General features: G+C 40.9%; 1 protein-coding gene across 12 annotated transcripts in view; it reads right to left on the minus strand.

Annotated features, from left to right (window-relative positions):
* The window catches only part of MTERF1 (mitochondrial transcription termination factor 1), a 589,841-nt gene that overhangs the window by 334,122 nt on the left and 230,960 nt on the right, over positions 1-24,759 (minus strand). For all 12 annotated transcript variants that reach the window (XR_009505037.1, XR_009505036.1, XR_009505035.1 and 9 more), the window contains one exon: positions 13,987-14,127. The gene's annotated coding sequence lies outside the window, so the exon portion shown is untranslated. The remainder of the gene's footprint in view (positions 1-13,986; positions 14,128-24,759) is intronic.

Below are 24,759 nucleotides of genomic sequence, written 5' to 3' on the forward strand. Positions count from 1 at the left end.
TATCTGACTTGTAAAAGAGTACTGCAATTCATGAAAAATTTCACGTGCTGGTCAAATTAGATTTAAAGCTCCAAACGTTGGCAGGTACATCAAGCCAAGAGGTAAAATTATAGTGAGGAAGCCAAGGGTCTTAATATGGGTTCCCCCCAAAAGCAGACTCAGAGACAAGAATTTGGGTGCAAGGATTTAGAAGGTAATCCCAGGAAACATGGAGAGGGAGTGAGGAAATGAAACAAGGAAGGGAAGAAAGTCAACAAAGGGAGTGTTGATAAGCAAATGGCCACTCTGGGCAACTGGGGTTTGATCCTGCTGAGGACCCCATGCGACACTGGGCAGATGCACCTCACTTTGACCCACCTAGGGATAAGGAGGCTGGGGAATGTACCCACTCCATTCCACCCCTCTGTGATTGAAGACTGCTCCTGGACATTAACCCCTGTCTCGTCTAGCATGCTCCTGGAGCTAGAAAAAGCCCTCAGGCAGAGAGAAACAGGAGCTTGAGGTAGGAAGTCTTAGCTTATACACAAAGCTGAACACTGAAGCTGCAGGTGACTGAGGGGGTGTGGCCAGACGCCAACAGCATCGGCTGTGCCCACTGATGTATAATAGAACCTAAGATCCAGCAGGACCCACCCTCTGGAGCCTGAGAGAATGTTGCTCCTGGGACTGCTTAAGGGCATCCAGAGGAGAGTGACAAAGAGACAGAAATCCAGCCCACATTCTGTTTGCCAAACTGTATGCTCTGTTTGGGGCTGCATCCACCTGGAAGAAGCAAAGTTCTTTTTCAAATCTGCACAAAGGTGGCAAATGGACTAGCAGTGGCCCTGATGACACTACCCCCATATTACAACAGATGCCAAAACAATATCGGCATTATGTGGTCTGATTGTACACACCACAGTCTCCTTGATGTGGAAAAGAGGGCACACTAGAATAATAAGGCAGTATTTGCATAGTCTTTGCATTAGGTAATATCCATTTTTGGATATACAGGTGATTCTTAATGCAAATATAATTTTTGCTATCACCCCATTCATAGCAAATCTGAGATCCTTTGCAGCAATAATTAATATGTGCTTTATCATGAGCTTTTTCTTCTATTCCCAGAGGATATCTGATCTTTCTGCCTAACTGAGTGAAGTGGCCCTGTCAGATTGTGCCTTTGCCAGTCACTGGAATTGGCTGCATGGCTGTGTCTGACCCAGAAAGCATTTGCACTGGACCAGAGTCTTCTTTCCAAACCCGTCGCATGAGTGAATCTCTTAGACTCCCCAGCGCTCCCCATTAGAGAGAGTGGCCTGCAAGTGATGTCTCTGGTTATTACACAGTTTGGAATCTCAATCAGTCTTGTGGCTCCCGCTTCCCACATTTACAATAGACACATTAACTTTGCTGAGTATATTTCCTGCACTTGCCTATGCTTCTGGGCAAGGGCTTTTAATGTTCTTTTCTCTTCCACAGACTGTGGTTTGCATGTTTTCCATCTGACTGCTTAATGGCAGGATGCCTTTCTCCACCTCACAAACAAATTGAATTTTCTGATCGTAGGTTATTTACTTAGTGTTTGAAATCCTATAACTTGTCCCAGTTATTCATACTGACTGAATAACTCCTGCAGCATGAAATATCTCAGGGGTAGTCTCACAAAACGGAACTCAAGTCAAGGACCCTTTAAGTTCTGACGTCTACAAGACCTTGTAAAGACCCCCTTGGAGGCTTTTCTATCTTAGCAGTTGTTCAGTTCCTAGAATCAGAGAAAGCTAGGGCTGGACTAGGCCTTGGAGATAATTCCAAAGTGGCGTCTAATGTCTGTGGCATGTAGATTACAATACCTTGCTGTGATTTGATGAAGAGGGATTATTTTAAGGAGGACTAAAATATGTTCATTCTCTCATCATGGCTTTACTTAAAATGGGAGGAGGCATGTGGCTCATGAAGAGCAGCAATTCCATGATGGAGAGCTTGGCATGAGCCTGATATTTCCTATTGTTACTTTATACTTAATTATTGATAGCTGTCATCAAGGCCTTAGCTCTAACCCTGGGTACTCTGCAGATACAGTAGGTAAGGGGTGGCAATTGGCACAGAAGTACACTTTGAACACAATGAAATTTGTTCTCATGCACCAAATTTTATAATAATTAGAGATGACAGTTTCACATTTTGAAAATAGGTACATACAGACAACTACTACATATTTAAGGAGCTCTTAAATTCCAGGTACCTGCTTTTATACTTACTTATATAAAATGATTATATATTAATGTTAATGATTAAAATAGGTGGGCAAGCCCATTTTTCTTTCTGCATATGAGAAACAATTTTGTTGGATATCGTAAAGCTTCTTTTATCAATATGTAATGTGTTTTCATGTTGCCATTTATGTTTCTAACTTGAAATTTGATCCTTCAGCTCTATAACAACTTCTTGTGTTTTAAGGAGTCAATCACAGCAATTTTTAAAATAATTGAAGCCACTTGAAATAATGGAATGGTGGCTCTGGGGTCAGATAAACCTGTGTTTAAATCCTATTGATTAAAAAAAAAAAAATCCTATTGATTAGCTCTGTGACCTCAGTCAAGTTATTTCATTCCCTAAGCTTGCCCCCATCTGAAAAACTTGGGCTAATAACATCTCATGGAAATGCTGAAAGATTAAATGAGATAGATAAATGTATTTTAAAAACAAATGTAGTGTCTTATACATAATAGATCTAGATCTTACCAAATTATCTATCTATCTATCATCTATATATCTATCTTTCTCTCTATATTTCCTGACTTTCTTAAATGACTGTGTCAAGAACTCTAGTAAAATATTATTTCTCTCCAAGTTAAAAAAAGTGTCTATGAAGATTGCTAATATTCTACATATTTTCTTTTAGGACAGTATTTTTGTCCCTTGTAAGTCAGATGCTGAGGTTCATATTTTTGAGGATTGTGATTAAGCCTGTTACTCCCAGCATCCCTTCTAGTGCTAGATTCTGCATTGGTACAAGAGTTCAGCAGGATTTCAGGTTTTGATAAATCAAATAAACCATTGCTTCCAACTCTGAACTACTCCCCTCCTTTACCACGAGGACAAGTAGAAATGAAAGAACTTTCTAATTTGTCTCTGTGACATTTATGGGTGTCAGCTCCCTTAGCTGACTCCTTAATTTAAAATATGCCATCCCTCTGTTGTCTTGTATTATCTGATTCTCTTACTAGCACTCTAATAGCTGTTTCTTCCGCCCTTGGTTTGGAAACTGGCAAACACAGTTAGTTCCTCGTCAGCCTTTCTCTACCCTACCAACTGTGATTCTATGGCAAACACTCTTGGCCAACATCTAGAGAAACGGGAGAAGTTGTTTGAGGAGTTTATTTTATTTTCTTTTTAATGAAATCATTTTGGAGCTCTGCCACAAATCACTGAAGAGAAAATGTGAATTTTTGTCTTGCAAATGCTAAGGTTTGTTGAGAATATCTAAAGAGTGGACAAGTAAGAAGTTCCTTTGTTAAGTCCTCAGTGTTGGGTCTGGAAACATATGTTTGCCTTTCCCTTCTCTCCCTCGTGTATAGAGACATGCCTAAGGCTGGCCCACTGAGGAATCACTGTGTGAAGCTGGGAATCACCCAGCGCCTTGTGACTGCTTTAGAGACCGGATCCTTCTTCAGGTAAATGTTGTGTGTGCCATGGCGTCCTCCACAGTGAGGCCAAGTGGCCTGTGGATGCTTCTCAGAATAATCTTTTTAAAAAGAATAAACTATAGTATATAACATGTCAAGGGAAACCAATATACTAAAATACAATTATCAGATTATTTTATTATACTATGTGCTTCTTCACTAGTGCATAAAATAACAAGATCTTCTGGCAGGTCTAATAATTACCAAAATTCCTAGTAGTGATGAGTATAAATAATAATTAGAGATATCTGAAACAACAGTGAAATGACATGAAAATACCCATGAGTTTTACTGGTGACAAAGTCATACGTATTACTAGTACTATCATGGTTTGTTTCCTACATTTGTAATGTAAAGGTATGCTAACTCTCAGAGATCAGCAAAAATAAAGATGTCATTTTTTTCCCATCCAAGTGTATGGATCTCCCTGATTTCTACTTCATCAACTCCTCGGATGTTCACGGCCCACAGGTTAAGAATCCTCAGGTCTTGGCTCCCAGTGTGTGAACCAAACTCTCTGGTTAGAGATTCTCACCCCCTGGCCTGTCTCATTGCCAATGTTGCAAGGATCCAACGGCAAGAGGCAAAATCTGAACATTTGAAACCAAAGCTGTGCTTAAGAGAAGGGCTTTTGTCTTTGCTGATGATGGAAAGGATTCACAGTGAAAAGATCATTGTGTACCTTGGATGTTTGGTTAATGTGCCTTTGAAGGCTCTAGAACACACCACCAGGAGAATTCACCTCCTTACGGACTTTAATGCCACCGCATAGCAAATATTGTAGGGAAAAAGGCAAATCAATGCATTTAGTCCACAGAAGAAAAACACGTTTCCAGTTTATGTCTCCACAGCAGTGAAGTCCATCCTGCTGGATCCTGCTGGAGGCGAGCCTTGAGAGAGAGGACCGGGACACTGTCTGGGCGTTCCCAGCATTACCTTCTGTCTGTTCTCTGGTGTTTGTTTTTCTATCCCCATCCCTCCTCCTTCTCAGCCTGGCTCAGATTCAGCTCTGAAGCAGAGCCCCAAAAGGCTGAAGGCAGACTTCCTCTAGGCAACTCTCCTGAAGCCACCCTAGGGCTCTGTCAGTGGGAGACAGGAGTCAGTGACGGGGACAATCACTGCCACCTTCCTCCCTCCTCTTTCCTCCTCAGTTCCTGCCAAGCCCTGACAGCTCTGGAAGCCAAGAGCCTTCCTTTGACTCCCGCGTAGGTCTCCGCGATGTGAGCTCCTGCCAAGCCACGGGGCCAGCTCTAGGAATGTGTTTTTAATATTCATTGTTCACTCTGTCTGTTACCGATGTGTGCACTGCAATTACTGTAATTCTTTGCACATGTGTTGTTATGAAATGGGTGCCTTTCAAGCTATGCCAGGTTATTTTTTTTTCTTTCTGAAACCGAAATCTATTATTTCTACCTATGTTTCAGTTAGTTTGCCATGCTTCTTTATTTCATTTCAAAGATCAGTCTGGGCGGCAAAGAAAGAGTGGCGTGTGCACAAAGCAAGGTCTGCCTGCTTTCCTCATGGTACGACAGTTGCTTTTGATTTAGGTTTGTGTGGTTTTTACCTCCCTCTCTTGTTTTCTTCTTTCCATGTGCACAACCAAGCCAACTTTCAGACATACACATCATACACATCGCACATGCACTGCTGCTGGAGTAGCCATCTGCACCCAGGGGAAGGCACACATGCGGTGTGCAAAACACACACACACACGTGCATGCAAACAGCTTTTGGTTGAAGATTTCTTGGGTATTAGGATTTTTGTCTCCTCTTAGTGGTAGAGAGGGAAAGGAGGTCTAGAAAAAGTCATTCTCTTTTCTTTTTTTTTTTTTTTTTTTTTTTTTGACTTTAATTGGACCTTTTCTGACATGATGTAGAAACTTCAGCCACTGGGGTACAAAAAGGATTATATGCCTTCATTAATTCAGATTGTCTTATTTTTGGCTTTGATTTTTTTTTAATCAAAGAACAATAGCAAACGTAAAACCAGATTTTAAAATCTGCTAATATTTTTTAAGTTTCTTAGGACAATGACAAAACCTTAGTAAATTAAGAATAACTATTATTCTGCATTTGAGAACTTACTCTCACAATTTACAGGAGCTAAATTAAAAATAAAACAGTGGCAGTGTCCACCTGGCAAACATCACCAGCTATCCCCACATATATATTCCTTTCTTTAGGGATTTTCAGGATACCCTCTGTTTTTGCCAGGCAGAGAAATCTGACCCGGTCGCACCCCTGCCTGCTAAGCATTTTACTTTCATTGTTAACTATATCCATTTGTTACCATGAAACATTATTATTTTAAGGTAGCAGGGAAGCAGGACTGCTTGCTGCATATGGTGCCGTAACTCTTATTGCCAAGAAGGAATCAAAGAAATGGACAGTGGCTAATGTGGGAAATCACACCAGAGAGAAAGAAACATGCAGAGAGACAGAGACAGAGAGAAGCAGGGGAGGAAAGGAGAGAAGGAAAAATAGACACAGGCAGAGGGAAAGACACTGAGAGGCAAAAAAACACAGAGAGACTCACATAGAAAAGCTAGAATTTCCATGAAAAGATTTATAAAAGAATGACATAGCTGTTGCTAGGGAGCTGGGAGGACAGCAGATAGATACGCCAAAGATTTTTTCAAAAATCCACCAAAGATTTTTAATATAAACCTGCATGTCTCTGTTTGTATCATCTCTCCAGTGAGGAGACTGGATAAAGAAGGGAAAGAAATATGGAGAAGCAGTCTTCCTAGACACACACTATTTTAACAGCACACTCTGCAGTTGCTGTATTGCGGGTATGCCTGAGGTCAGAGGGCAATTCTCACTCCCCAAATTCCAAGGCCAAGGCTGCACCCATCCAGCTATGCGGAATAACCCTACTCCCATGCATGATGGCTTTGAGATGTGTAACCCAGGTATGGCAGATCCTGCCTTCCCCTGATTGAAAGAACACATCTTGATGACCTGTGTGGGCAACCAGGGAATTTGGTCTTACTCTTGCTCAGGCTTGGGGTTGAGGAGAGGAATCTGGGAGAGACCAGCAGTGGCTCCACAAGATTCAACTCCCAGCGGGAATCTGAGGACGTGGATGGGGGTCAGTGCTACTCAGGATCACCTGCCTGCCTGTTTTAGGGTTCTCCAGAGAAACAGAACCAATAGAATGTGTGTGGGTGTGTGTGTGTGTGTGTGTGTGTACACACACACACACATACATGACAAAGAGAGACACAGAAAAAGAGATTTATTTTATTTTAAGGAATTGGCTAACGCAATTGTGGGGCTAGCACATCCAAAGTCTTCGGGGCAGGCTGTCAGGCTGGAAATTCCAGCAGGGGTCAACGTTACAGTCTTGAGTTAGAAGGCAGTCTGGAGACAGAATTCCTCCCTCTTCTGGTCACCTCAGCCTTTTCTCCTAAGGCCTTCAGCTGATTGGATGAGGTTTACCCACATTATGGAGGGTGATCTTCTTTACTCAAAGTCTATAGATTTAAATGTTAACCTCATCTAAAAAATACCTTCACAGCAACATCTAGACTGGTGCTTGACCAAACCACTGGATACCACAGCCTAGTAAGGTTGATGCATAAAATTAATGATCACATAGCTCTATAAGAAAACTGGGATGAATATGGCCATCCCGTCACTGAACCAATGTATCAAAGATTCAGAGGTATGAAGTAGGTGGATCTCCACGTTGGAGCAAGTGTGAGAAGCTGGGACCTTTATCTAGCAGAGCTGTTGCTTCGTTCTACCCCAAGAAAATTCCTTCCAAAATTGTGTCTTTGAAAAGAGGCTCCTCTAAGGAATCTGTCCCTGTCTTGAATTCACTCCCTCTCTCTAATCCAGACCCTCTGTAGTCCAACCCCTTATTCCAGTCCCCCAGTTGGATGTCCAAACCACCACCACTGGAAACTTCACCCGACCACACCCCTTGGTCCATCCTCTATCTGCTCTCTTAATTAGTGCCCAGCACCCTGGCCTGACGTTCACTGAGCTATCCTCTGCTCACTGTGAGCTCCAGAATGGCTGAAGGAGTCAACTCTACTCCTCTGAAGGAAAGCAAATACTGGTGCCCCAATTCTTTTTCAGTCTCCCCCAAAGTGAAAACTTTGGCTGTTTACCTTACAGGTAGGGTTGTCAGATTTAGGGGGAAAAAAGCCCAATTAAATTAGAATTTTAGAGAACCAACAGATAATTTTTTAGTACAAATGTATCCCATACTTGGGACATATATTACAAAGTTATTCATTGTTGATCTGAAATTGATGCCTAGTTAAATTTCTATTTCAGATCAAGAACTAATCATTTTTAGTACAAATATGTCCTGGGTAATATTTGGAACATACTTATACAAAGAAAATTATTCCTTGTTGATCTGAAATTCAGATTTAACCAGGCAATTTATACTTTATCTGGCAATCCTGCAAGATGACCTAAAATATAAGGATACTCCTCCAACTCATGGAGTGTTTTTTTTTTCTCAGAGACAACATAGGCTGACTTCCTATCTAGGACCAGATATTCTTCCCCAAGCAAGGCTCCCTCTGTAACAATAGCTTCTGACTACCTCTCCTCCCAACACCAGCTGCCCTGGAGTGATGGGGCCACTCCAGGTTTATCCCTCCTCCTAATCGGAGTAGGGTGGAAGAAGGGAAAATTTGTCCTGTTCAGGTCGATATGTTTTCAGAGAAGGAATCATTGACATCCCCATTCATCCAGGCTCAAGACCCTGGAGTCATCCTCAATTCTGTCTTTCCTTTTGTTCACCCTTCTAGAGCTTTATTCCACAATGGTTTTTTGAGCCCTCTCCCTTTCATCACAGATATCCTCTTAATCCACATTCATTATTTTTCACTTAGGTGACAACGTGAACTTCTGGATTTTTTTTCCAACCTGTAGCACCTCTCTTCTGCAGCTCATCTACCACACTCCCTGTCCTGAAATTCAGTGCCATCGTAAACACACAAATACTCCCAAAGCTCAGAAACATTCTGTTTCCAGAATGTCTGTCAAATGAAATCATATATTTTGGCCTACGTCAAGTCCAAATATCTAGGCCATATATCAAGTCCCTCAAGCAACTGACTTTAAACAAGGGGTCACAAACTTTTTCTGTAAGAAGCTAGACAGTAAATTTCTTAGGCTTTAAGGGCTATACAGTCTCTGTCCCAATTACTCAACTCAGCTGTTGTTGCATGAAAGCAGTCATAGACGATACATCAATAAGTGAACATGGCTGAGTTCCAATACAACTTTATTTATAAAAACAGGAGGAGAGGACAGATTTGGCTCATATTCTTCAGTTTGCTGATTCCTTCTCTAGTTGCCAAATCAAACCTGATCTCCAAGTCCCAGCTAAAGTGTCATGCTCTCTGTAAAGTTCTCCCTGATCCACCCAGTTTGAAGTGACTCTTCCACTCCATGCACACAACACTTTATATCTCTTTTATGGCCAGGCCCACATTCTGCCTTGTATAGCGTCCATGCCCCATCTCTCTGTTGGAGTGCTTGGCATCCCTTGCTGAGACCATACTGTCCTTTACACAGGGTAGATGTTCAATAAGAAGGTATTGGTGGGAAGAATTGTTGAAAGTCAGTGGAGTGAGTCTATAGAAACGGCAGAGCCTTAATCAACTACAGTTTCCTCCTTCTCCTCCAGGAAAAAAGTGTGAGTTCCACTGAAGATCATGGAACACCGCCAAATGCCTTCTGGAGAAACTCAGCTTCTAGGCCAGTCAGCCATCATTTAAAACACACAGAAGCCTGCCTATCAAAAATAAACTAGCTAAGCATTCAATTCCCCAACGAGGAAGGTTGGTATTGCAAATGGATTTGGGCTGAAACCATTTTCCTTTTTGAAACACACCCAAGCTTTAAAAGAAATAGCTTCATCTGATCTGAACTGCCAACACAGTCCTGCAAAATCCATCCCTTGAGAGAACCTCGTTACCAGCTTCAGTTCAAAATCCACGTGACTCCGAACCGTCCGAGGTTTGCAAAGCAGGGTTAGAAATTGCCAGGCCCTATGCACCTCAGAGAAAGGGTTTCAGAGCAGGGAAAAATGAATGGAGGAAAAGAGCAATAATGCAAACATTTCTCCAGCCAACTTACTAGGAAAGTTAAAAATTATTTTAAAGTTAGCTATCATTGAAAATTGCAAGCAAATTTATTTCTCTGGTTCTTTAGTATTTTTTGTCATTTTTTGGACTTAGGGGTGGTTTAGTTATAGTACTACATACTTGATTTTGTCTATCTAATCATTTTAGGTGCACGTCATGTCTTAATTAATCTGTAGGTTTCTCAAGAAAAGGGTACACGTTTTCTGATCTTGCACACCTCCTAGAGCATTATATTACCAGGGCCACAGCAAATGCTCAATAAGCACACAATAAACAAATGAATATATGGGGTATATTAACCTGCTAAAGTCCTTGGTGAGGGAACTAAGTTACTTAAGTTAATTTTTCTTAATTCCTCCTTTCTCTTAAAATCCTGATCCCATCTCTTTTTCACCACCAATTAGTACTATTTTAAGTCCTTTGAAATTTTCATAACAATAAAAAAGAAAAACCAAAATTTTGCTTGCCGTTGTGTTTTACTAGATTTAAAAGTTCTTTGGTGGCAGGACACGACCCACTGACATTTGGATAGATGAAAAGCAGAACTTTTTGTTATTTGCCAAAGTAGAGAAGGCGCAGGCAGAGCCACACTGAGGGTTACACCCTGGGGCAGGGGCAGCTGATGTGTGACAAGCAAGGTGGGGTTAACTAGGTTTAGCAGGCTCCCTGTGAATTGGCTGATTTGAATAATTTCACAGGCTCCAGGACTTAGGGGCTGTTTTTAGTTGTCTGGTACCTGGCCCTGTGGCAGTTAAGGCTGGCGCATAGATGCCAGGAGTGGAAGAGTTCGATAGGGAAGTCACTGGGGATGTGGACTTAATCAGCTGCTCAAAAAGAGGAACCACCGGCCTCCAGACAGGTCCTCAGAACTGGATCAAGACAGCTTTTTTTTTTTTTAAAAAAACTATATTACACACTATAACAGAAGTCACTGACAACACTCGCGTCTATGTTTCCTGAAAGCAGAGGCCTGCCTATACTATTCTCCCTGTCACTGTACCCTCATGCCTAGCATGTCAAAGGCACACACATTTTCTTGAATAAATTGAATGAATCCGGATTTTCACTCCTACAACAGGGCAGAAAGATACCCCACTGAGACTGCTGGCCTGGATTCTACACTTTCAGTAGGTATTGAGACTTGCACTGCAGGAAAAAAAGTGTAGTAAATCTACTATTCAGGGGGAAAAATGTGAATAAGGTCAGTATTAGTCTGTCAAAATATTACATCCACAATCTGGGATGTTTTCATTTTATCAGAATGACAGACACAAGTAAAACAGATCAGTGTTTATTGTACTGATCAAATCTGAGAGCAAAATGACATTTGGGGATAAGAGAAATGGGAATGAGAGAAACAGAAACTGACCAAATTTCAAACTGAGCTAAATTTCAATGGTTCTACTATGGGATAGAAGATAACAAAGCTTTGAAAATCAAGAAGCAAAGAAAGGTAAGAAATGACACTGGATAACAGAAGCTCATGAGCTCTGGAAAGAGAATCACTGATTTTAGAAGATCACATAACACTAAGAGCATTTGGAGGGGTTATCATCGTCTATTGGCAGAGAAGAACTGAAAGAAAATACATCTAGATTTAGCTTAGTAAAATAAATAGGAAATAATGTCTTGGGACTGTAGAAAGTTAGTCATTAGCCCAATGAATGCAAGAAAACAGACTTAAAGAAAAAATATTACATCACTACAGTGTTTCTACAGGAAGCAACACAGAATGAGGGCTTCATGATAAACTCTAGAAAGCTTTAGAAAACTCCAAGAATGGTTTCTTCATTGCAGGATCAATCAAATTCTTTATTATGTTAACATATGTTGGGAACCTCCAAGAGTAAGGTGAGGTGGGTCTTGGCCACAGAGCCCTCTTTTCGTGGAGCAGCTCACGTGACTCACGTTCCATATAACACTCTGTGATAAAGCCTATGCTAACGTGATTTTTTTTTCTTCCAGTGTTATTTTCATAGCAACACAAGTTATTTTATTTTGTCAGAGTTTAAGCAACAAAATTCCAGAACACACAGTGCCACCCTACCTCTTAGGGACTAACTAGAAAATTCTCCTCGTGTCTAATATGGGTATCTATGTCCTTTGAGAAAATACATCTGGTCCCTCTATGACATTCTTGGGAGAGACTAAATGTATACGGTAATGTCCACTCTCCTCAGTGCTGAACAATAAAAATTAAAAAGAATTGAAGCAGGATGTGGTTAGTGCTGAGAGAACCTCAGACTGACCCTAATGTTCATCACTGTCCCATTATGTTCCTGTTCATCTACTTAATTAAAAGCCCAGAAAAAAAATCAATTTAAAGCCTGGAACCAAAGCAGCAAGGTAAGAACAGCATTAACAACTAGAATTTCCATTTCTGCAAGTCTGCAAAATTCAGAAGTGACTTCTATTGAATGAGCATCTGATTAGGATATCAAAAAATATCGAATATCAGCACTTAGCTAGATAGCTTGACATGTCAAGCAGAGGCAAAAACTGTAGTAGGCATTCCAGGAACAGTAGAATGTGATAGGCAGGTCTTCGCCCAGTGATTCTGAAACAAGTGGTCTCTCTTTTTTTGCAGGAAACGTCCTTGCAAGATCTTGTGATTCTGGTGCTCTAATGGGGCAGTTGTTTACTGACATTTTGAATGATGTAAGGTCATTTTATGATGACTTTTAAGAAACTACTGACATTACTTTTTGATTTTTTATTTAGATTTCCATTAAATATCTATATGTTTATATGAGTTATAAACACATAGCCATGGAAGCTCCTCTGAGATCACTACTGTTACAAGGAAAACAGACCCGAGGAAGTTGGTAGCTTTCAATAACACCTCCAACAATGACTCCTTTATTGAAGTATTTATTAACTACATAGCATGTGCTAGGTCTTTTTGTCCCCTGGCTTGCTCAGCTCTGTCCTTATAACCAAGACAGCCTAGTCAATCAGGCAGCTTTTGAATTACTTTCAATGGCGAAAGAAATAGACTGATGGTCACACAGCCACAGGTATCAAGCTGGCATCCTGGGCTCATGTACTGCCATTAGCTAAGTGAACTCAAACCTAGGAAACCACACCTTTAGAAAACTCAGACACACTAGTATACCAGGTAGCAAAATTACAAACACCATTCCCAAAGGGGCAAAGAAAAATGAAGCTTCTTTATTTTCCTGTAAGTGGGACAATCCCAGTTTACACCTGTTGTCCCAGGGTCCCAACTGCCCTAACATTTCCCTCAGATTTTTAATTTTGTAATAAAGAATTATTAATAGCTGCACTGGCAGACTTCTACTTTGTATTTCAGCTTCTGACATGGTCTTGGCTAGTACTGTGGGAGATGTATGCACAATAAACAGATTTTTTACTTTGACATATGATTAAGTCTAAAAGATGTCTAGCAATAACCCATCTCTCTTTTCCCTATTTTTCCAGACTCAGTTTAACAAGTTCCTTCCTTTCAAAGACAGCACACATATTACCTGCTGGTAAATACAGTGCCCTCAGGCAAGAGAGAGCTCAGGAAGCTAATTTCTTGCAGTTTAGGTGGCAGTTGAGAAGGACTGAAGATCCCGGCCCCTACAAGCCATAGTTGGGCCAGTCAGTTGTGCTGTGGCCTATGCCACACCCACACCCTTCCAAATGCATATAGCCACTGAGCCATCAGTTGGTAGGGTCAGTAGAAATGTGAGACTTCATTGGTTAGGTGGGAAACATAAATGGGAACTAGAGGCTGGGCCATCTTATCATAGAGCTTATAGAGAGCAGCCTGAAAACTATCATTACACAGGTTTGTGATTCACCGTATGATTTATATACATATAGCAGTAGCTATTATTATTTAGTAATGCTGTTTTATTTTGCAATAAACTCTTTCAGCAGCCAAGAACTCAAAAAGCCAAAAGCACATGTTTAGCAAAAAGTTAAGCTCTAAATTCAATTTCACAAGAAAGTTGATGATGAATATGGATGTTACAAAGAATGTTTATCAACACAGTTTACCATCTGTCATGAGGGCTAAGTGATACCACTGACCACACGAAAACCAGAAGACACAAATCTTTGGAAGAAGCATGAGCATCTATTCCAAAAGTTAGAAGTTACTTTAAGACTATATCCAAAAATGACTGAACATGTGTGCCTGCAGAAAACATGTTTACAAATCTCTCACTGAAGCATGACTTTTCACTTACCTCAAAAGTTTGTTCTTCTTCGTTAAATTCACGCACTTCAGATTCCAAGTTTCCTTTTGGACACATGAAAAGTGAAGTGATAACTCCATTGCTGGAAGAACTGCACAAACAGTTGAACGAGGCCAGTTTTATTCCAGTGTCCTAGATACATCAAAGAGAAAGTCAGTTAGTCCCAATAATGATTTGTTTTTCTTTATTAAATTTATGAAATCAAAATACATCTTTTGAATATTCATTTTGTCAATAAAAAATATCTGACATTATCGTGAATGCTATCATAGGCTCACATAAAAAGTTGGACATAAAAGATAAAATTATTTCTTCTGTGGTACAGAGATACAAATTTTAGCAGAGTCCAGTGTGGTGATAAAAACAACATTCTTACTAAATTAAGAAGCATTTGGAAGAGAAATGTACTTGAAACTGGATATGGTAAATGTATAATTAATAATTACATCCTAAAAAGCTGCTGTATTCTACTAATCAAAACAGAAACTGTGTTTGTCAAAATGTATAAATATTACACACACACACATATGCAAACTTAGAGTAACTGAATTATAAAACTGTTTATAAGGAAGCTAGTGTTCAATTTCATTACGGAGATACACACTTCCGTTGCTGCCTGCCATTCACATCTGCCCCTAATGTTTGCAGAACCCATGGCAAGAACAGAAATGGAAGCCCACAAACTCTAAGTCTAGAGTTTTATAAGTTATAAATTAAGCTAGCAAACTGTTAAATATGTTTGATGCTATCATGACAAATATACCTTCGATGATGGTCTAAAAAGCCAAGTTATAATTTAGAATCCTCAGAGTGCTTGGAATTCTTGTGTAGAATGTAGCAGTGTGGAGGGAAACACCCTTCCCTAGCCCTTCCTCCCTCCAACTCCCTCTGGCACAGCAAGGGGGCCTCAAAAAACAGGCAGGAACATCCCAGACCAGCCCACATGTCCAAGTTCTGTCAATAGTACCCCCTTTCCTTACCCCTAAACAGCTGTCCCTTGGCCAAATCTTAGGCCAGGGGGTGCTAATACTAGTAGTAAGGTTCACCCTTGGGAAGAAGTACCTGAGGAAGATGCCTGCCCATCCCTGGGAGCAGGTCAGGGCCAACTGGACAAGGAATTCTGGGGGCTTAGCCACCTGGGCACTTGTCTGGGAAGGCATGTCTCTTTGGCCCCTCAGATTTGAGTTGAGCTGAACAAGAGAGCTGACCCCTCTAACATGTAGGTCCCTAGGCAGCAGTGTTTCCTACTCAGAGTTAGATCTAAGACATTCTCAACTGCCTGTTAGAAATGTTTGAGGTTTTAAAGAGCCATTTTGAAAATAAACAAGTGCTTTAAAATAGCATTGAAATACACCCCCCCCACACACACACACACAGACAATCATCACATCCCTGATGCTTTGAAAATGGAGGAAGCAGTATTATTAAGTCAGAAAATGAGAATAATGTAAACCTTCAGAGACTCCTAAGCAGGACCAGCTTCTGGGAGTGTGACCTACGCAGTCACACAGGGCCTCTGAGCTCAGAAAGGTCCCACATTTGGTTTCATGTTCACCTGTCACCTTAAAATTTTTTAACACTTTGAACAAGAGGCCTCACATTTCCATTTCGCACTGGGCCCTGCAAATCACGTAGCCAGTCCTGTTCTCAAGGGCCATTCACTCAGCAAGAGGGTTTCCTATGAAACTTGCGCACTGTTTTCCCTTTGAAAAAAAAGTCAATAGAGCCAGCATTTCACTTTCGATTATTTCACTTTCCCCTATAGGCCTGGACAAAAACATAAGGGCAGAGGGGGAAATGGTTTTAAAGGGCACTGGAGTATTTGAAAACCCTGACAAAGGTTCCATTAGAGGGTTCAATTTGGTTCTTGTTATTCTGGAATTGCCTCACCCACTTCCTGCCTAATCCCTGATTAAATGCCACCATTTCACCCAGGTGTCATCTGGTCCTTTCTTTTGCCCCTAACCCTATCTCTTTTGATTATGGAGGTTTGCTTTTTCTTTGTGATTTTTTTTTTCAATTCCTCTCTACTTTTTAGATTAAAGTTTGGAGTAGTAATATTATTAAAGCATAATGTCAGGCAGAGATAGGAAGCTCTCCAGAATATCTTTATTAATCCAGGGCAAGTCCATTTTGAAAGAAAGAAAGAGAAAGGAGATTTATAAAGGGCAAGGGCTGGCCTTGGCAGATCCTCACAGCAGGGGCAGAGCCTGACACACTGCAGAAAGGTCTGAAAGGAAACAGACGAAAACTGTCCTCGGCATCAAATCCCCCAATGACTGACACTCCCTTAGCTTCCTCCTCCTTCCACTAGCCCCAGCCCTCTATCTCATGAACCCTGACTTTGAGTTTCTTAACTCACTATCTATTCTGCAGACTTTCTCCTACAAATCTCCAAACTCCCCCTCAGCCATTAAACAAGGAAAAGCCCCCAAACCCAGCCTTCTTCAGACATGCACGGCACCCAGGGAAATGGGGCAACTGTATAGGTGACGATGAAGGGCTGCCAGCTACCAGCTCAGCAACACAGAGGTTAGGAGCAGCCTTCAGGCTCTTAGCAAGCTGCCAGTCTCCCTCTTTAAGGTAAAACATGGAAGCCCAGCCTGACTGACTTCAAATGCAGAAGCCTGGGGAAAAGCTGGCTCTTCCCTTCTCTGCCTCACACTGTGTGCACACCTATTTTCTCTCTGGGTTATTCTAAAAGGACCACAGGGACTTGGGGTTCAGGACAGAGGTGCAATCAAGGCTGAAACAGGGATGGCCCAGAAACAGAACTGGGCTTTCTTGACGATGGGGACAGACAAGGCCACCCCTCCATGCATTCACCCTAAAGCTCCCTCTGGGGCTCATCCCTCCAAGGAAATCAGCCACAGGACAGAGGTACAGAAATGATAAGAATTTTCTGCAATGCTCTAAAAAAACACTCAGGTCATCCTTCTTCTTGGATTTCTAAAAGGTTTGTGTATGATTATCGAGTTTCATTTACTGGATTTGTTTCTAGGAGAGATTCTGAACATTAAAAACTGATAAGGGGGTGGGCACAGACCCATCAGAGCAGGCCCTATCTTTGCAGCTGGGAGTCGTGGGGACAGAGGGGGAATGGGTGGGCAGGTTCTACTCAAGAGACTTGAGGCAGCAGCCATTTACCACCCAATGGGGAAATATTCAATATTTAAAGTGGGACCTATCACACCAGTGCTTACCAGCTGAATACTAGCTCTATTAACAAGTTTTCCTTGGCTCAAATAAATGTGGAGTCAGATATGTCTGGGTTGGAATCCTTGATCTTTCACTACCAGATGTAGTAGTGAGCTTAGGTAAGTTATTTAACTCCTTGGACCTCAGCTTCCACATTGGTAAAACTGGAATAACTCACCTGTTAGTTTATATGAGACAATATATGTAAAGTGCCTCTCAACTCAAATTTTGCTCACATAGAATTCAAGATCATGTTCCTAGAGAGTGTGGCATAGGAAAAGAACAATAGATGTGACTAACGTTTAATGGCATATATTAAGTGGCTAGTGTGTGCCAGGCCCTGTGCTGGTGCAACACACCTGCTAGCCAATTCATCCTTACCAAGACCCTGTAAATTGGGAATTTCTATCTTCATCAAGGTCCTTTTTTGTTGCAAATAATAACAATAGCTAATATTTACTGAGTGCTAACTAGAACCCTATAAGGAGTTATTGTTACTGACCTCGTTTTGCAAATGGGGAAACTGTGATTCAGAAAGAGTAATTAATGTGAACAGTAATTGAACTGATGTGTACAGGTTGTGAGGGTTACCACTGGAGTCAGACACCTTGGCTTAAATCCCAGCCCCAGAGAAGTTACCAAGCCTCTTAGGCCTCAGTTTCCTCATGTGTAAAAAGAATTAAAAGGGTTTTGAATTACCCGGTGTCCTGGCAGGAAACAAATGGCACACTCAAACAGGGAAAGTGAGGATGGTATACAGAGCCATGGGCAGGATTAAGGGAAAAGTACAAGGGATGATGGAGCACATGATTGGGGGGTGGGAAAGTGCTAGCAATGGCCTTAACCAACCTAGACCTAAAGACCCAGAGGAGAGAGTGGGCAGGAACTCAGTGAGAGCTGAGGCTGGAGCTAATGCTGGAGCTAGAGCTGTTGGAGAGGCCACAGATCGACAGTAAAGGAACACAACCACTGCTAACCTGTAGCCTGGCAGGGAGAAAGCCAAGAGAATAGACACCCTAACTTCACTCTCCTCCTGCACTCTGTCCTCCTGCCACTACCTCTCATCATTGACCCAACCCAACTGGAAGCTACAGGACAAAGAAGTCAACTGATGCACATGAATGGTTACAGACAGGGTGGAGGAAAGTGGAGAGTGAATCTGGAGGGGTAAAGGGAATATCTAGCCTGGCTATCTTATACTACATACCCAGAATTGGTATTGTATTAGTTAGGGTTCTCCAGAGAAACAGAACCAACAAGGGGTGGGGGAGACAGAGAGACAGAGAGAGAGAGAGAGAGAGAGAGATTTGTAAGGAATTGTCTCGTGATCATCAGGGCCGTCAAGTGTAAAATTTGTACGGCAGGCCAGCAGGCTGGAAATTTTGGCAAGAGTTGATGTTGCAGTCTTGAGTGCAAATTCTACAGAACAGCAGGCTGGAAATTCAGGCAGGGTTTCCATGTTGCAATCGTGAGGAGAATTCCTTCTTCTTAAGAAAAACTCAGTGTTTGCTCTTTAGGCTTTCAGCTGACTGGATGTGGCCCATACACATTATGGAGAGTGATCTACTTTACTCAAAGTCTACAGATTTAAATGTTAATCTCATCTAAAAAATACCTTCACAGCAACATCTAGACTGGTATTTGACCAAACCACTGGGTACCATAGCCTAGGCAAGTTGGCACTTAATCTTAACTATCATAGGTATCTACAATTATTAAACCTTTTAGGACATCTCTTTTCTTATCTACATCTGAAGTAGGTGGTACAAGCTCCCTTATAGTTCCCAAATACCACAGCAAACTAATGACTTCCTGATCATCACTTCCAAAAGAGGTGCAGGGAAGAAGTCTGTGCTAGGCTGTTAGATCCTTACATTCAGGACAAGGGAGGTGTGGCCAATTCAGCCCAAGTTTCTGGGGTAGCACTTCCCAAATAACTGTGAAAGGGAAATTGTTCCAGAAGGTTAAGAGGTGGTTCAGGAAAAAAAATCTTCCCCTGAACAAATGTAGTTGTTTATTCAAGCACTAAACAATCTTAAGTAGGTATCTTATTTACTGGGGAGACTTCCCAGAACCTCTACTGTGTTGATGAACATTGTAAATCTCCAGATGGGGTTTTAGGTTGCTGTTTCCTGAGTTTATGTGACCATTGATCACTATGCCCTCCAAGCATGTGTAAACATCTTGAAGAGCCATGATTGCAAGGAATGAGATTTGGGAATGTGGTTCTAGGCCCACCCTGAGAGCTCTTCTAATAAGACTGCTGGTTTGCTCTCTGCTTTCCTGCCACTCCCTTATAGTGAGAGAGAATCCTAGGGGAAATGAGGATAAGCTAGTTCTTGGGGGACCCAGGTCCAGGACCAGCTACCTAATTTGTAGGGCCCAGTGCAAAATGAAAATATGGGGTCTCTTGTTAAAAGATTATTAAGACTTTCAAGACCTTGATAACAGAGCATTAAATCAACTGTGGTGCACTTCTGAGAAAGATGGGGCTCTGTGCAACTGTACAGGTTATACATCCATGAAGCTGACCCTGCTCTGGTCATTCACTTATCTAATAAATTTAACATGTGCCTACTATGAGTCACATTTTCTTGTCCTGAAAATCTTGCAGAATAAAAGAAGAAAGTTCCTTGGACAGACCCTAGGGCAAACCAGTTCTCCAGTTTTCCTCAGGCCCAACCAGTGAGTCACCCACGACCTACACATCCTTGTCACGTGGTCTCAGGCAACAGACCGAAAGCAAATCAGAAGAAGGGCACTGGTTTGGGTTGAGGTTGGGTTCTCCAGGAAGCAAACTTCCTGAGACAGAGCTTAGTATGCAGGATGTTTAATAGGGAGTGCCCTTGGCATTAACATCTGTGGAAAGGAGGGGAGGAAAGCGGGACTGGGCAGAAGGAGAAGTTGGGCTGCAATACAGACTGAACAACAGCCGCAGCCTACTTCCTAGGGAAGCTCTAGAGCTAGAATGGCCCTTCAGTATTGTCCTGAGATTGGACATTGTCCTGAGATGGCCAGCCTTTATACTCCCTTCATGGATCGGCAGCTAGATGGGGCAGCCATAGAAAGGGGCCTGACCTTGGCCGAGGTGTCTTCACAGCTGAGGCAAACCCTATGGTGGGGGGCAGGGGCTGTGACAGCTGAGGCTGTCCACCAACATTACTTCCAGCTGCTGGAACAAGAAGGCCTTTCTTAAAGATATGTCAGGTGGGGGTTAGTGGCTGTGGAGAGGCCATTCAGGAGTATTGCATTGCCCACCTGAGCACGGATGTGGAGAACAGACCAGAGGGCAGACAGCAGAAGCAAGAAGAACTCCAATCCTGCAGCCTGTGGAACAAAAACCACATTCACAGAAAGATAGACAAGATGAAAAGGCAGAGGGCTATATACCAGATGAAGGAACAAGAAAAAACCCCAGAAAAACAACTAAATGAAGTGGAGATAGGCAACCTTCCAGAAAAAGAATTCAGAATAATGATAGTGAAGATGATCCAGGACCTCGGAAAAAGAATGGAGGCAAAGATCGAGAAGATGCAAGAAATGTTTCACAAAGACCTAGAAGAATTAAAGAACAAACAAACAGAGATGAAAAATACAATAACTGAAATGAAAAGTACACTAGAAGGAATCAATAGCAGAATAACTGAGGCAGAAGAACGGATAAGTGACCTGGAAGACACAATGGTGGAATTCACTGCTGCAGAACAGAATAAAGAAAAAAGAATGAAAAAAAATGAAGACAGCCTAAGAGACCTCTGGGACACCATTAAACACAACAACATTCACATTATAGGGTCCCAGAAGGAGAAGAGAGAGAGAAAGGACCTGAGAAAATATTTGAAGAGATTATGGTCGAAAACTTCCCGAACATGGGAAAGGAAATAGCCACCCAAGTCCAGGAAGCGCAGTGAGTCCCATACAGGATAAACCCAAGGAGAAACACTCCGAGACACATAGTAAACAAATTAGCAAAAATTAAAGACAAAGAAAAATTATTGAAGGCAGCAAGGGAAAAACGATCAATAGCATACAAGGGAACTCCCATAAGGTTAACAACTGATTTCTCAGCAGAAACTCTACAAGCCAGAAGGGAGTGGCATAATACACTTAAAATGATGAAAGGGAAGAAACTACAACCAAGATTACTCTACCAGGCAAGGATCTCATTCAGATTCGATGGAGAAATCAAAAGCTTTACAGACAAGCAAAAGCTAAGAGAATGCAGTACCACCAAACCAGCTCTACAACACATGCTAAAGGAACTTCTCTAAGTGGGAAACACCAGAGTAGAAAAGGACCTACAAAAACAAACCCAAAACAATTAAGAAAATGGTCATAGGAACATACATATCGATAATTACCTTAAACGTGAATGGATTAAATGCTCCAACCAAAAGACGCAGGCTTGCTGAATAGATACAAAAACAAGACCCATATATATGCTGTCTACAAGAGACCCACTTCAGACATAGGGACACATACAGACTGAAAGTGAGGGGATGGAAAAAGATATTCCAAGCAAATGGAAATCAAAAGAAAGCTGGAGTAGCTATACTCATATCAGATAAAATAGACTTTAAAATAAAGAATGTTACAAGAGACAAGGAAGGACACTACATAATGATCAAGGGATCAATCCAAGAAGAAGATATAACAATTATAAATATATATGCACCCAACATAGGAGCACCGCAATACATAAGGCAACTGCTAACAGCTATAAAAGAGGAAATCGACAGTAACACAATAATAGTGGGGAACTTTAACACCTCACTTACACCAATGGACAGATCATCCAAAATGAAAATAAATAAGGAAACACAAGCTTTATATGACACAATAGGCCAGATAGATTTAATTGATATTTATAGGACATTCCATCCAAAAACAGCAGATTACACTTTCTTCTCAAGTGTGCACGGAACATTCTCCAGGACAGATCACACCTTTGTCACAAATCAAGCCTCAGTAAATTTAAGAGAATGGAAATCATATCAAGCATCTTTTCTGACCACAACGCTATGAGATTAGAAATGAATTACAGGGGAAAAAGCGTAAAAAACACAAACACATGGAGGCTAAACAATACGTTACTAAATAACCAAGAGATCACTGAAGAAATCAAAGGGGAAATCAAAAAATACCTAGAGACAAATAACAATGAAAACATGACGATCCAAAACCTATGGGATGCAGCAAAAGCAGTTCTAAGAGGGAAGTTTATAGCTATACAAGCCTACCTCAAGAAACAAGAAAAATCTCAAATAAACAATCTAACCTTACACCTAAAGGAACTAGAGAAAGAAGACCAAACAAAACCCAAAGTTAGCAGAAGGAAAGAAATCATAAAGATCAGAGCAGAAATAAATGAAATAGAAACAAAGAAAACAATAGCAAAGATCAATAAAACTAAAAGCTGGTTCTTTGAGAAGATAAACAAAATTGATAAACCATTAGCCAGACTCATCAAGAAAAAGAGGGAGAGGACTCAAATCAGTAAAATTAGAAATGAAACAGGAGAAGTTACAACAGACAGCGCAGAAATACAACGCATCCTAGGAGACTACCACAAGCAACTCTATGCCAATAAAATGGACAACCTGGAAGAAATGGACAAGTTCTTAGAAATGTATAACCTTCCAAGACTGAACCAGGAAGAAATAGAAAATATGAACAGACCAATCACAAGTAATGAAATTGAAACTGTGATTAAAAATCTTCCAACAAACAAAAGTCCAGGACCAGATGGCTTCACAGGCAAATTCTATCAAACATTTAGACAAGAGCTAACACCCATCCTTCTCAAACTCTTCCAAAAAATTGCAGAGGAAGGAACACTCCCAAACTCATTCTATGAGGCCACCAGCACCCTGATACCAAGACCAGACAAAGATACTACAAAAAAAGAAAATTACAGACCAATATCACTGATGAATATAGATGCAAAAATCCTCAACAAAATACTAGCAAACAGAATCCAACAACACAGTAAAAGGATCATACACCACGATCAAGTGGGATTTATCCCAGGAATGCAAGGATTCTTCAATATACACAAATCAATCAATGTGATACAGCATATCAACAAATTGAAGAATAAAAACCATATGATCATCTCAATAGATGCAGAAAAAGCTTTTGACAAAATTCAACACCCATTTATGATAAAAACTCTCCAGAAACTGGGCAAAGAGGGAACCTACCTCAACATAATAAAGGCCATATATGACAAACCCACAGCAAACATCATTCTCAATGGTGAAAAACTGGAACCATTTCCTCTAAGATCAGGAATGAGACAAGAATGTCCACTCTCACCACTATTATTCAACATAGTTTTGGAAGTCCTAGCCACAGCAATCAGAAAAGAAAAAGAAATAACAGGAATACAAATTGGAAAAGAAGAAGTAAAACTGTCACTGTTTGCAGATGACATGATACTATACATAGAGAATCCTAAAAATGCCACCAGAAAACTACTAGAGCTAATCAATGAATTTGGTAAAGTTGCAGGATACAAAATGAATGCACAGAAATCTCTTGCATTCCTATACACTAATGATGAAAAATCTGAAAGAGAAATTATGGAAACACTCCCCATTTACCATTGCAACAAAAAGAATAAAATACCTAGGAATAAACCTACCTAGGGAGACAAAAGAACTGTATGCAGAAAACTATAAGACACTGATGAAAGGAATTAAAGATGATACCAACAGATGGAGAGATATACCATGTTCTTGGATTGGAAGAAACAATATTGTGAAAATGACTATACTACCCAAAGCAATGTACCGATTCAATGCAATCCCTATCAAATTACCAATGGCATTTTATACAGAACTAGAACGAAAAATCTTAAAATTTGTATGGAGACACAAAAGACCCCGAATAGCCAAAGCAGTCTTGAGGGAAAAAAATGGAGCTGGAGGAATCAGACTCCCTGACTTCAGACTACACTACAAAGCTACAGTAATCAAGACAATATGGTACTGGCACAAAAACAGAAACATAGATAAATGGAACAAGACAGAAAGCCCAGAGATAAACCCACACACCTATGGTCAACTAATCTATGACAAAGGAGGCAAAGATATACAATGGAGAAAAGACAGTCTCTTCAATAAGTGGTGATGGGAAATCAGGACAGCTACATGTAAAAGAATGAAATTAGAACACTGCTTAACACCATACACAAAAATAAACTCAAAATGGATTCGAGATCTAAACGTAAGACCGGACACTATAAAACTCTTAGAGGAAAATATAGGAAGAACACTCTTTGACATAAATCACAGCAAGATCTTTTCTGATCCACCTCCTAGAGTAATGGAAATAAAAATAAAAATAACAAATGGGACCTAATGAAACTTCAAAGCTTTTGCACAGCAAAGGAAACCATAAACAAGACGAAAAGACAACCCTCAGAATGGGAGAAAATATTTGCAAACGAATCAATGGACAAAGGATTAATCTGCAAAATATATAAACAGCTCTTGCAGCTCAATATTAAAGAAACAAAAAACTCATTCCAAAATTGGGCAGAAGACCTAGACATTTCTCCAA

The sequence above is a fragment of the Balaenoptera ricei genome, chromosome 9, assembly GCF_028023285.1.
Source record: "Balaenoptera ricei isolate mBalRic1 chromosome 9, mBalRic1.hap2, whole genome shotgun sequence".
In the NCBI taxonomy this organism is placed as follows: Eukaryota; Metazoa; Chordata; class Mammalia; order Artiodactyla; family Balaenopteridae; genus Balaenoptera; species Balaenoptera ricei.